An 11,788-nucleotide genomic window follows, 5' to 3' on the forward strand; every position below is an offset into this window, starting at 1 on the left:
CGGCAGACGGTCACGAGTGCCCTGGAAGTTGGCGATGAAGCGGCTGCGCATCTCCTCCCAGGAAGAAACAGACCCCTCGGTCAGGTTCAGGAGCCGAGAACGCTCACCATCCTTCTCGTCGAGAACCAGCTCACCATTATCTTCTCGTCGCCGCTGGCCGCCTCGATGCTCAGCTCTTAGAGCCGCAGTAACTCGGCGGGGTCGGCGGTGTCGTCGTAGTGTGGAGGCAGGTCAGGCTTGAACTTGCTTGGCCAGACAACGTTGCAGAGCTCCGAAGTGAACGCGTGACATCCTGTCGTAGCCACCAGAGGTCTTCGAGGGGTCGGAAGCTGGTCTTGGTGCACGCGCACCACCACCTCCTGTGTCGGCACGCGGGCCTGGTGCTGCGGTGCTGGAAGCACGCGCGCTTCTCCTTGGGGATGCTGCACAACTTAGCAGCTCACATCCTCTTGAGCTGGTGCAGGTCGCGGCAGCTCGCACCACGAAGGCACACGCCTTGGCTCGATGATGACGCCCTAGGCCGGAGGTGGTGGATGAGCCCCATGCGCCACGTCGCCCGCTGCAGGTGGTTGCTGAGGCTGCGAGCGAGCCGGCTTGGCGGAGCCCCCATGCACGACGCTGACGAGCTCAGTGATCCGCTCGAGCCACTACTCTTAGAGGTCACCAGCCGGGCGGTTGCGAAGGAGCTCCCGCGCCATGAGTAGAGCGTCCTGCGCATCCGCCTGGCCACGACGCGCGTGGGATGACGAAGTTGTTGGGGTCAGTGACTGGGTAGCGGTGCACCCGTCACGATGCTTTGACGGGTGCAGCGATGAAGCTTGCTGCTCGTGGCCGGCAGGGCCTGTGGCGGCGGTAGCCACCGGAGACGGAGCGCGGAGGGCACAACCCTCACCCACCGGGGCCGTCTGGGCGACGAGGGCGGCGACTGCGGCCTGACGCTTAGCATGAGCCCGGCGTGCGTCGGCCATGGAGGTGTCAGAGTGGCGGTGGGTCAGTCGACGGAAGAGAAGGTCCGACGCACACCTACCTAGCTCGCCAAATGTGAGATTATGGGATCTGCAAACCCTTGATAGGTTCAAAGTCTGGGGTGCGTGTAGAGATCTTAACCTACCTAGCCTGCCTACTCGTGATCCTCCTAAGCCTAGCGCGACAAGCTCAAAGAGACAAAGAGACACAACAGTTTATCCTGGTTCGGGCCACCTTGCGGTGTAATACCCTACTCCAGCGTTTTGGTGGATTGCCTCGAAGGGCTGAGGATGAACTTGTACAGTGGATGAACTGGCCTCAGGAGGTGCGGTGCTCTTGAGCTGGTGTGGTGTGAGCTAGTTTGACTTCTTGTGCCTCTATGGTGGTGGCTAGTAGTTTTTATAGTGGCCTTGGTCCTCTTCCCAAATGTTGATGAGAAGGGATCCGACAACGGCAGGATTTGAAAGGGGACAAGTAGTACAACTTATCCTGACAAAAGTAGTCTTCGCCTGCGAAAAGCCTCTAGTCGTGACGCTGTGGTGGGCTCGTTGATGACCTCCGTCCTGCCGTCCTGGCGGTCTTAATCTCATTGCACGAGAATGGAAACCTTTGGCTGATTCCTCGGGACTCCACGCCTGTGGCTTGCCTCCCTTGCACCAAAGAGGAAACCAGCGCTCTGGGCCCTCCTTGCGACCGCCTAGCCTTGGTCGTCATAGCTCACGTCAGCTAAGCCTCGTGAGGTGATCCTTGCATAGAACTCTTCGCCCCTCGGAAGCCAGCCTGGGGAGGTCGATCCCCTTGGGGGTCTTGGCATCCTCCACCTCACGAGGCTTGGCCCCTCACGAGGGTCTTGTGTTGTTGATGCTAAAGCTGGGCCATACCAGGCCGTCGATGGAGCCACGTGGTGGGCCGTAGGTAGGCAAGGCTGGATACCCCCAAATCCAGGATGCCGACAGGTCCCTTAGTGACCCAGGGTCATTTCAGACATATCATGTCGGGTTGCCTCTAGGCTATAAATAGCCCACACCGTGAGGGAGTTCTGGATTAGGGCGTCCTCGGACAGCCGGACTATATGCTTATGTCGGACTGTTGGACTAAGAAGATACAAGATTGAAGTCTTTGTCCCGTGTCCGGGTGGGACTCTCCTTTGCGTTGAAGGCAAGCTTGGCAATTCGGATATGTAGATTCCTTCTCTGTAACCGACTCTGTGTAACCCTAGCCCCTTGCGGTGTCTGTATAAACCGGAGGGTTTAGTCCGTAGGACGAGAACAATGATAATCATAGGCTAGCTTCTAGGGTTTAGCCTCTACGATCTCGTGGTAGATCAACTCTTGTAATACTCATATCATCAAGATCAATCAAGCAGGAAGTAGGGTATTACCTCCATAGAGAGTACCCGAACCTGGGTAAACATCGTGTCCCCCGCCTCCTGTTACCATTAGCCTTAGACACACAGTTCGGGACCCCCCTACCCGAGATCCGCCGGTTTTGACACCGACATTGGTGCTTTCATTGAGAGTTCCACTGTGTCGTCACCATAAGGCTTGATGGCTCCTTCAATCATCTACAACGATGCAGTCCAGGGTGAGGTTTTCCTTCCCGAACAGATCGCGGATTCGCACTACGGGCGAACTCGCTTGGCCATCTGGAGCAGATCGATAGCTATGCCTCTGGCCATCAGGTCAGGTTTGGAAGCCTGAATTATACTGTCGACATCAGCGGAGACTTGATCTTCAACGGATTCGAGCCCATGACAGGTGCACCCTACAGTCGTGACAAGCATGACCTAGATCTGCCATCGGACGGTGTTCAGGAGATCACACCTCCAGCTGCCCTGGCTTTAGATCCAATGCAGATAGTGCCATCCGAGGACGGGAGGATGGACCCCGCCATAGAAGCCGCACACTTAACGACGATAGAGCCAAACACAGATTTCACTTCCAATGAGGTCTGTGTCATCGGACCCTCGGACTCGTCCCCGGCCATAGGCTCCGAACCGCGTGTATCCGCACCCATTGGATCTAACTGGGCGCCGATCATGGAGTTCAGCTCCATGGATATCTTCCAGCACTCGCCCTTGGGCGATGTTCTAAACTCATTAAAATCTCTCTCTTTGTCAGGAAACCCTTGGTCGAACTATGTCCAGCTTGAATGGGAAGCGGAAGACGAAGGAATTCGTTACCCACCCATCACCAACTTAATAGCCACTGTCGACGACTCAACCGACATGCTTGATTTCAACTCCAAAGACATCGACGGTATGGATGACGATACCGGGGTAGAACAGGAACCACCGCCCATAGGGCGCTGGACAGACACCTCATCATATGACATATACATGGTGGCCACACCCAAAGGAAACAATGGCGAGGAGCAAAAGGATGCAACGACTCCTGAGAAGCAGCCAAAAGCGCCGATGTCAGCGACGCCGCTCTAAACCCTGCCATAGCAAAAACAGCGATACCGGTACAAGAAAGAATAACACCCCGGACGATGCCGAAGACAATGAAGACCTCTCAGACCCCGCGATGAAGCAAGACGAGCAAGGAGACGGCGAACACGGTCCGGGGCCGCTGTCCGATCACAGCGATGCCGAAGACAAAACTTATAAAACTGTCTCCGGAGAGGATAATAGTCCGCACAACGATGCACACATCATCCCGGAAAAGCACTTGGAACAAGAGAACCTCCACAAGAGGCCTATTGCCACCGCAAGGAGCTTGATGAAGCAGAAGCAACGGCTTAAAGCTGCGCAGGATACACTCAACCACAGATGGAACGAAGCGACCAACACTAATGAAAGATACGACGGTGATCACCAGACAAAGAGCTACCCAAAATGTAAGCTGCTTCCTGAATTCGGCGACGAGGCTATCATGCCCATTCCACCGAACACTACAGCCGTCAGACCCACGCCACGACACACCCAAGTACAGTGGCGCCGCACACCCCCTGTGCTCCACCGATGAGGTGCTGGATCATGAATTTCCAGAGGGGTTTAAACCCGTAAACATCGAGGCATACGATGGAACGACAGACCCTGCAGTCTGGATTGAGGACTTTATTCTTCACACCCATATGGCTCGCGGAGACGATCTCGACGCCATCAAATACCTTCCCCTCAAGTTGAAAGGACCAGCTCGGCACTGGTTGAAAAGCCTCCCCGAAAATTCCATTGGAAGCCGGGAGGAACTCGAGGACACTTTCAGGGCTAATTTTCAAGGGACATATGTCCGACCTCCAGATGCAGACGATTTAAGTCACATAATTCAACAATCCGAAGAGTCATCCCATAAGCTTTGGAACAAGATTTCTCACCAAGAAGAACCAAATCGTTGACTGTCCGGATGCCAAAGCCCTAGCAGCTTTAAAACACAGTGCCCGGGATGAATGGCTTGCCAAACTCCTCGGCTAGGAAAAGCCTAGGACAATGGCAGCCCTAACAACTCTTATGACCCGCTTTTGCGCAGGCGAGGACAGTTGGTTGGCCCGAAGCGGCACCAGTGATCCAGGCACATCCAAAATAAGGGATGGCAATGGAAAACCGTGACACAATAAAAAGAAGTGTCGAAATAATGAAGACAGCCCAGACAACACAACGGTAAATGCCGGATTCAGGGGCTCCAGACCCGGTCAACGGAAAAAACCATTTAAAGGCAGCAGAGATGGTCCGTCCAGCCTAAATAAAATTCTAGACAGGTCCTGTCAGATTCATGGCATCCCCGAGAAACCTGCGAAACACACCAACAGAGAATGCTGCGTCTTAAAGCAGGCCGGAGGGGCCACGAGCTCTCCAACACTTCATGGGTTTGACACCCGCGGAGATGTACAAACTGTTCTTCGGATCGCAAGAGATGCACGCGGACTTGACCGAGGACGCTGGCCTAAGCTGCAATCTCCCGGATACTCAAGTAAGTAGCCCTGTGTCTGGACATATTGTCCATTTATTTATCATGGGTTTGCCTTTTAACCAGCTATCCCTTGGACAGGAGTGGATAGCGCAAGCAAAACTGATACGGTGTCCGGCCCCCCTCCCTGAGATCACGCCGGATCCTGTGTTAGTCAAAATGTTGGAGGTTGCGCCTTCAGAGGAGGGCGGAGGGGGGCACAAGGATACTACCACCTCTGTCAAGGAGGCTTTCAGTAAGGGGGGAATCGAGAGTCCCTCCTTCCACAGGGAGAAGAGGACTGCTTCCGAAGACCCGGAGGCTAAGGCCTCAAAGCGGGGAAAGAAATCTGTACCGGAAGGTCCTGCGCCGGGAGGAGCCCCGGCCGTACTGTCTCTTCAGAGGAATCAGCCCTCCAGCGAGCCGTAAGTAAAAAAGGGGAATTTTTGTAATAGGGGACGCCCCTGTATTATTTCCGAAGGTAACCAAAGTCTTCACCTTGCAGTTCGGATCTCAGCCCATCTCAGTAGAGCTCATCTTCGGGGGACCTTCGTCCGGAGATGATGGAGAGCGAGACGCCTCCATCTGCCGCCCCATCGGGCGGGGCGGACGACCCTGAGGTGTCGTCACGAAGGGTCTCCCCGAGTCCGGCGGGGCCGGAGAGTTCGGCACCAATTGGAGTATGGCCGGTGGAGCTGCAGGATTTTCTCAAGAGGGCGTCTATCTCAGAAGATCACCGCACATTAATGAGTATGGTGATTGAGAGGATCTCATCCGCCGAAAGCGGGTTGTTTGGGGCCGTCAGAAATTTGCTGACGGGGTTTGAGGTACGCAAAAAATGACATACCTTGGACAGTTTTGCACATGGAGTGCGCCCTGTATAGATAGTAGCCCCTGAGACGTGGTATGCTGTCGAAAGCGACAGCGTGCCAAGGATCATAATCTCAGTTATGGAATGTCGCCTTTCCTATGCAGGTGGCGGAACGTTCGGTGGCTAGCCGGATTGATGGAGTTGCCGAACTGAAGAGGCAACTCAATGTTGCGGATGCGGACATCGCGCTGGTCAATAAACGACTTAACGAGTCGCAAGGTAGGTGGTTGCTCCGCGGTTGCCTAGTAAGGGAGCTGATGCCCGTTCCTTACAATTTGTATACTTGATGCAGATGGCGCCGCTGCTGTGGAAGACCTTCGAGCAGAGCTTGCTCGAGCCAAGGAGCAAGCCACGATAAGTGATGCGGCTTCCTCGAAGGCAGCGGAAGAGCTAAAAGCCGAAAAGGCTGCTCACTGCCGAAGCAGGGAAGAGATGGCCGGAATGGCCTTGAAATTAAAAGATGCTACCAACCGTTGTGAGGTTCTTGAACGAGAACACCGAGTGGAGCAAGAGCGCCTGAAGAAGGCCGCCGCCAAAGTCAAGGATGCCCGGAGTGAGATGCGGGCTATGAAAGAGGAACTGCGTCAAGCCGGAGACATTGCGGCTGGAAAGCCCTTTCTTCTGCGTAGGAAGTTCATGGATCCGAAGTATGCTCAGCTGGGCCAGTTGTGTGCTGTGGAGGATCCTTATTTGGATTTGGCGGCGAGTGCGGCGGACGTAGTCGTGCACTTCCGAAGCCAGAAGGATCACGAAATGTAAGAGCTTTACTGGTCTCAATTCCATAGTCCGGAGCGTCCACTTCCGTTGACTGATCGGCTGGCTGAGTGGGCTGAGCTGAATAGACTGTCCGGACTTGCCATGACGGATGTGGTCGCTCATTTATGGCCGGAAAGGCCCAAGCCAAAGAGCTATTTTGGCTTGTTGCAGCAATTCCTTGGGGCGGTGCCGCATATCAAGGCAATGAAGCGGTCGGCATGCATAGAAGGTGCACGGATGGCTCTCGCCCGTGTGAAGACATACTGGGCGGACATGGATGCCACCGCTGTTGCATCCCGGGGTTCGAAAAAAAGCCGATTACCTACCGAGCACTATTTTGAGGAAGTCCTGCAGGGGGCTCGTTTAATATAGTCGCAGTGCTCGAAAGATGTCATGTTCAAATGACGTGTATGATTTGTGAGATCATGTTTATAATGCCATAGCTTTTTATACTTGTGCGTTCAAGTATCGAACTATCTCCTGTGCGGTCGTATATGTATGTATAACCTGAAAGATTGCAGTCTTTGGCTTCAGCCCCCACGCACATGGTGCGGGGGTGTTTGCAAAAAGAAAAGCGCTTTTTCACACTTAATCCAACGTCTTGGTCCTTTTTAAGGAGGTGATAGCGTAGCAAACTAGGCAACCGGACTATAATGCTTTATCACTTTCACTTAGCCATAGGAGCTCGAAGGTGGGGCTACTATATAGCCCCTAGAGGCACCGCGCTCTCCTAACTCGGGGTGCGTAAGTGCCTGACCGGGAAGCGGTCCTTCGTCAAAGCGGAGGAATTCTAAACATTCCAATAGTCGATCGAGTGGTTGACCAGTCTCTCGCTATATCATGACAGTCAGTTTTCGGCTTTCTCTACTGAGGTGCTCGCCCGGCCGAACCGGGGCACAATCGCAGTAGTTCTCCTGGTGCCGCGTTGGCCGATGGAGCGGAACGTAAGGCAGCAAAACACAGGAGCCGGGAAAACCCAACATTTGACCAAAGACATGATTCGGAGCTGATGCATATAAGGCCTAACTCGAGACGCCGAACACTCCCTGAGGTGTTCGGTCTTTATGATACCGGGCAGAACAATGCCCTAAGCCCCTAGTGTCCAGGTACAAGCAGGAACTTCTGACGCGGCCGATGCCAAAACGCCAGCCTCCTCCTCGGTTATGGTAGAAAAACAGGGGATGTGTATCAACAAGAGACAATAAGAAAGGTTTACGCAGGGTCTTAACCTGAAAAGAATCCTTGCAACGGGTCCCTGCTGCACGTCTGCACCTGTGTCTCCATTGTGCTGTATCCTGGACGGGTGTAGCACGTGCTTCATCTGTAAAAGAGAAGGACTTAGTTCGGAATAAATATCGTGCAAAAGTTGTATTTAAAATAAAGTATAATTTGGAAGATGAATAAAGTTGAGCTTTATTGGCTCTCATCGTTTATACGCGCGGCCCCTTGTAAAGGGGTATGCGGCTGGGAAGCCCCTTGTTTAGTTATGCCGGACTCGCCTAACCGTGTCCGAGGTCTGAATGACCTGTTTTTAGGGGCTTTGACCTGCAAGGTCGGATTAGTGTGTGGCTATCAAGGCAGTCTCACGTTCTCCGTGGTCGAGGAACACTCGGAGTTACTCTTTAATGAGATTATGCCGCATGGACCGGGCATTTTAAGTGCAAGAGACGCGTAATGTGGTATTGCATTAAAGCAGGCGAAAGCTTCGCGTCCCCGTAGTGCTTAAGGGCTACTGTTAAATGGGGCGATATGGAGAGTGAGCTTTTCGCGGCCGAGGTTGTCGGATGAACCGAACACAACCTCTAGTGGTACAGAGCCTGTACAATTGGCTTGAAGGTCTGGCGTCACTCCTTTGAAGGAAGTGCTGCTACGGCGAATTTTGGTAGGGTCTACCCCCATTCTGCGGATGGTGTCCTGGTATGGCAGGTGCCGCACTGAGTTTCGTGTTATCACATGAAGTGAGTTCACTGTTTTGACTTCTAGTGGGAAAGTCTTCTGTTTTCCGGCGTGCTGCTTGTGGGGTTCGTCGTCTTCGCTTTGTGCGTCGAGCCCCTTGTGTTCGGCGTTAAGTCGGCCGGACTGCTTGAAGACCCAAAAATCTCTGTGGGTATGGTTTGTAGGCTTCCCGGAGGTACTATGTATTTGACATAGGCTATCCAGAATTTTGTTTAGGTTGGATAGCTCGTCACTGTTGTCCTTGAGGGGCAGTGTTTTGTTACTCGGTCGAGAGCTTTTGAATCCGGCGTTGACCGCCGTGCTATTTGGGCCATTTTCCTTATTCCGGCGCTGATCTTTTCTGCGTCGTGATTTCCCATTTCCATCCCTGACTTTGGATGTACTCGGGTCGCTGGTGCTGCATCTAGCCAGCCAGCTGTCCTCCCCTGCGCAAAAGCGGGTCATGAGGCTTGTTAGTGCGGCCATTGTTCTTGGTTTTTCCTGGCCGAGGTGTCTGGCGAGCCATTCGTCTCGGACGTTGTGCTTAAAGGCTGCTAAGGCTTCAGCGTCCGGACAGTCGACTATTTGGTTATTTTTGGTGAGGAACCTGTTCCAGAATTTGCATGCTGACTCTCCGGGCTGTTGAGTTATGTGACTTAAATCGTCTGCATCCGGAGGGCGAACATAAGTCCCCTGAAAATTTGCTCGAAACGCATCCTCGAGCTCTTCCCAACTTCCAATGGTATTTTCTGGGAGGCTTTTGAGCCAATGCCGAGCTGGCCCTTTGAGCTTGAGGGGTAGGTATTTTTTGGCATGGAGGTCGTTTCCTCTGGCCATATGTATATGTAGGATATAATCCTCAATCCAGACTCCGGGGTCTGTTGTTCTGTCATATGCCTCTATGTTTACGGGTTTGAATCCTGCTGGAAATTCATGATCTAGTACCTCATCGGTGAAACATAGTGGGTGTGCGGCGCCCCTATATTTGGGTGTGCCGTTGTCTTCAAATGCTCGGCGGGTTGTGTTGCTTCCTGGAGTCTTCTTTTTTGGCCCATAGATGGACCTGATCGGGTCATCCTTTTTCCGAGGATCTTTATGCTGATCGTGTGCCGGCTTGTGTGCGGCGCCCCTTGCTGCTCTTAGCCTGTCATCTGGTCGTCTATCCGGCCAGGCAGCCTCTTTCTTTTTTGACTGCGGGGGCTCTAAGGCCTCCTCGTCAAATTCGGGCAACAGCCTGCGCTTTGGGTAGCTCTTTGCCTGGTTACTAGCGCCATATTTATCTGCGGTATTGAGTACTTTGCTCCTTCTCATTCTGAGTGCGTCCTCCGCTGTTTTGAGCTTCCGCTTTTGCTCCTTCAAACTTCTTGCAGTGGCGACGAGCCATTTATGAAGGTTCTTATGCTCTGGCAATGTGTTCGGCGTGAGATCGTCTATGCTCTTGTTTTCGCCGGGGATGGGTTCCTTGTCCAGTTCGTCATATTCGGATGGTTGCTTGGTGGCATGTTCGCCGTCCACTGCTTCGCCCTGCTCTAAGGCCGGGTCCGTATGGGTGCCGTTTTTATCGAGGCGGGACTTCGGGCGGCGCTTGCGTCACCGTTTTGGTTGTTTGTTGGGGGAGTTGTCCTTCGCCCTGTCCCGTTGTTCCTCATTATCGCTTCCTTTTGGTGTATCCACCATGTATACGTCGTGAGTTGGGGTGGCTTTCCAATGCCCGGTAGGTGCTGGTTCTTGGTCATCTCCGGCATCGTCGTCCATACCATCGATGTCTTCGGAGTCGTAGTCTAGCATGTCGGTTAGATCGTCGACAGTGGCTACTAAGTGGGTGGTGGGTGGGCTTTGAATTTCTTCGTCGTCCGCATCCCAACCGTCCTGACCGCAGTCCGGCCAGGGCTCTCCTGATAACGAGAGATACTTTAGCAAACTCAAGATGTCGCCGAAAGGTGAGTGTTGAAAGATGTCCGCGGCGGTGGACTCCATGACCGGCGCCCAATCGGATTCGATTGGAGGGGGCGCGGGAGATTCGGAGTACGACAAGCAGTCGGGCACCTCGGAGTCACGAGCTTTATGAGGGACAAGGTCAGTGTTCGGCTCTATCGCCATAGAGGTTGCAGCCCCCGAGGCGGTGTCTAGCCATCCGTCCTCGATCTGCGCAGCTGGCTCCGAATTGAAGATCAGAGCGGGCTCGAGTGCGGCCTCCGGGGTACTGTCCAGCTGCAGAGCTAAATCATGCCCGTCATGACAGTGCGGCGCGCTTGGCTGCGGCTCGAATCCATCGAAGATCAAGTCCCTGCGGATGTCAGCCGTGAAGTTCAAACTTCCAAATCGGACCTGACGGTCAGGGGCGTAGCTTTTGATCTGCGCCAGATGGCCAAGCAAGTTGGCCCGCAGTGCAAAGCCGCCGAATACGAAGATCTGTCCGGGGAGGAAGGTCTCACCCTAGACTGCATCGTTGTTGATGATCGAAGAAGCCATCGAGCCTATCGGTGACGACACAGAGGAACTCTCAATGAAAGCACCAATGTCGGTGTCAAAACCAGCGGATCTCGGGTAGGGGGTCCCGAACTGTGCGTCTAGGCGGATGGTAATAGGAGACAAGGGACACGATGTTTTACCCCGGTTCGGGCCGTCTTGATGGAGGTAAAACCCTACGTCCTGCTTGATTAATATTGATGATGTGTGTTACAAGAGTAGATCTACCACGAGATCAAGGAGGCTAAACCCTAGAAGCTAGCCTATGGTATGATTGTTGTTCATCCTACAGACTAAAGCCATCCGGTTTATATAGACACAGGAGAGGGCTAGGGTTACACAGAGTCGGTTACAATGGTAGGAGATCTACATATCCGTATCGCCAAGCTTGCCTTCCACGCCAAGGAAAGTCCCATCCGGACACGGGACGAAGTCTTCAATCTTGTATCTTCATAGTCTTGGAGTTCGGCCGATGATGATAGTTCGGCTATCCGGAGACCCCTTACTCCAGGACTCCCTCAGCCCCGTTCAAAGGTTTCTTTTTAGATTAAGACCCTGTGTAAACCTTTTTTATTGTCTCTTCTTGGCTCACACCCTCCTGGTACTTAAAATGACCAAGAGGGATACCGACGTTATTGGCGAGCTTATGATTCGCCGATCTAAAATAGACGTTACAGTAGCAATCAATGTGTTTTTGGGATCTATGCTCTCACCACAGCCGCTCTTTCGTCACGCCGGATTAATGCACATACCTGGAAATTTAGGGCTCATTATCGAGGGCATTATTCAGCCTAGTATATGTTGTAAAGTCCGAGTACCTTCGGGTGTGTTCGGCGTCCCGAGTTTAGCCTTATATGCATAAGCTCCGAATCATGTCTTTGGTCAATAGTTGGGTTTGCCCGGC

The sequence above is a fragment of the Triticum dicoccoides genome, chromosome 4B (assembly GCF_002162155.2).
Source record: "Triticum dicoccoides isolate Atlit2015 ecotype Zavitan chromosome 4B, WEW_v2.0, whole genome shotgun sequence".
Lineage (NCBI taxonomy): Eukaryota > Viridiplantae > Streptophyta > Magnoliopsida > Poales > Poaceae > Triticum > Triticum dicoccoides.